This window comes from Anastrepha obliqua, chromosome 4 (genome assembly GCF_027943255.1).
Source record: "Anastrepha obliqua isolate idAnaObli1 chromosome 4, idAnaObli1_1.0, whole genome shotgun sequence".
Taxonomy (NCBI): Eukaryota; Metazoa; Arthropoda; class Insecta; order Diptera; family Tephritidae; genus Anastrepha; species Anastrepha obliqua.
This window is the reverse complement of record NC_072895.1, coordinates 35624320-35627376: the sequence shown is the minus strand read 5'-3', so window position 1 is coordinate 35627376 and position 3057 is coordinate 35624320.

The following is a 3057-nucleotide window of genomic DNA, read 5'->3' as shown; positions in this document are numbered from 1 at the left end:
TATTTGCGGCTGCTGGTTTTATATTCGTTTAGCGCAAAAATTTGCGTAGATCAGCTCTGTTACCGGTCCCTGCTGCCTGCAGTTGATAGCCTGTTGTTAACATTTTCATTTTGCAATTCAACTATAGAACCGCTCTCAACTGCCAACTCTGCTTAACAGTGGCAGGTGAATACGAATAACTTTTACACTCTACACTGCAGATGCTAACTAAATTTTGGAGCTATACATATGTACATACATACATATTTATGCTTGCTATTTGCTATTTTTTTAATAATCTGATATTAGACCTGCTCAATTGTTACAAATTATAAGTTTTGGTGTTCATGTAACCAAGAAACTTATAAAGTAGGGGAAAGTGCGAGTAAAACGGCATTTCATTGTGAGGGGAAGCTACAGGCTTTTACTGGATAAATTTTTACTTGTACGAATTTGCAAATTGCCCAAAATGGCTGCCCGACTAGAAGGTCGCGTAGACCTACCGGGTACAATAAAAATAAGCAACTACATATACATACAAGTCAACTAAAAAAAAACTACACGAATAGAAAACAAAAAAATAAAATAACAAGAAAATTCCTCTGAAATTAATATACTTCCAAGACAACATAAAAACATACCGAAAATCAAACGAAATTTAATTAACAAATGAAAACGAAATACATCAAAAGAAGTATGAAAAAAGAAATAGAAAACAGTTTGTTCTCACAAATGGTTGAATACCCTGACGTTTTGTGGATTTTCATTAAAAAAATTAAAAATAAAATTGCATGTGAGAAAAGCAACTGATGGGTAACTAAAAATAAACATGAATTCTAATCAGCGAATTGAATCGGAGTTCTAAATTTACATAAAAAATTATCATTAAAATACAGAATGTAAGTAAATATATTTTAGATACAAATTATAAAGTTTTTTGGAGTCTTAAATTTAATAGGAATCGGCCAATAATACAGAGGCAACACATTGGGCAGAAAAGTCAGGGGCCTAATAAAGAAAACACTTTTTTTTTGCTCAAAATTAGCTTTATTCATCAACGTAAATTCCATAAAGAACAGCGCAATGATTCCAGCATCACTCTAACATTTCAATACCACTTTTGTAGAACGATGTATCTTTTGCCTCAGTTTCAGCGATAACCTCTTCATTCGAGCGAAATTTCTTACAGCCAAGCATTATTTTAGGTCTACGAACAGAAGTATCGCTGGGAGCCAAATCTAGCGAATACGGTGGAATACGAAGTTCAATTCATATAGTTTTGCCATTGTTTTAATTGTTTTTGGTCAATAGTGAGCAAACGCGGCAGTCGTTTTGAGCAGAGGTTTCTCATAGTAAAATGCTCATGCAATATAAACACTTTCTTTTGATATCTATAAGACGTCAGCTAACTCACGCAATTTTACTTTTCGATAATTCAAAACGATTTTTTGGATTTCTTTGATGTGTTTTGGTGTTACCGCCTCATTTGAACGTCCACTGCGTTGTGCATCATATAGGTCTCTACGCCCACGTTTGAAGCCAGCAAACCATCGTTTTATTGTTGTTTTTGATGAAGCGGATTCCCAGTAACACTTTTCAAGCCATTGCTTCGGTTGAAGGGTATTTTCCCTCATCAAGAAACAGTGTAAAATTTTAACACGAAATTACATTAGATCAATTGTTTTCAAATAACAAATTTAGCGTCGCTCTCAGCTCAATAACCCACGAACTAATGAATAAAATGTCATGAACTCTTAACAGCTGTCTTTTTAAGGTTAGTACTAACTAAAAAAGAGGTGAATGCAATAAAACTAGTGCCATCTCTGTGTTAGGACCGGGACTTTTCAACCAATCTGCTGTGTACTTCTGAAGCACAACGTCCAGGCACCATTGCTGCAGTTTCCGGAATACAAATCGGAAGCATTGAAGGTATCTTTTATGTTTTATGATTGTACTTCCTGGTTATTAACTAATTTGGCAATATATATACATAGACGGAAGCAGGGAAAATATGAAGGAAGCCGTAATTGTCAGCGATGATTAAATATACCAAATTATTGTATGAAAAATAAAATAATGTGATGCCAAGCTCAATATTTTGCCATATATTTGTTAAACTTTTTTTTTTCAATTTAATACGAGGTAACTCAACTAAAGATTTTTTCGCTTTTTGTGATTTTTCCCGCCAACAATTTACTCAGTTATTCGTAAAACTTGCAAATTGTAACTGATTTTGCACTTTTTTGAAGTCTCGGAAATTAAGTTACTGGCAAGTTACTGGATAAATTTTACTTGTGATAGAAAATAATGTACTAGTAGGCAAGAACTTTTCATAACTTGCACCTCCTGTTTACGCCTTTGGCGAAAATCCTTAAAAGTAATAAAAAAAAAACATTGCTGGAGCATTTTTATATGAGCTTAGCAGAATTGCGAAAATGCTCCTATTTCTCTTACATACAGGCAATACATACATACATATGTAGAAGGACGTTATATATGGTATGCACCCTTGGGGCGTAGGGTACATACAACGTCTTACTTGTACGTATTATTGATTGTTTATTTTTTGCCACTTTGTTTTGATTTTGAATTGTTTTCTATGTATGTATGTAGATAGGCCAGCTTGTATACCTGTTTGTGTGATATGCTAATAGAGTGTAACATCTGTAGCGATCTCGCTGCGCGAGTGAGAACTGTCGTGGGTGAGAGGTACTTAACAATCGCTTTTATGTACATAATTTTGACTTTTGGGCTGTAGGCTGAGAAAAGTATTATTGGCTGTATAGCTATGTATGTATATATACATATATGTATGTAGATATGCCCTTTCATGTGATTGAATTTACCTCACACACAGAAGCAGAAGCAGAAACACTTTCAACTTTCTTGCGTTTTCATGCGTTGCTTTATTAGAGCTGTACAAACATACATGAGAGGTATAAATGTACAAATGTAAACGCATATGTATGCAGGTTCAGCTTTACTCTGTTTGCTAAATGGCTTTGATAACAATTGTCTTTAATATATTTTAAATGTTGCTCGAGTTATTCGCTTCACAGACAAACGAACGTACTGAAA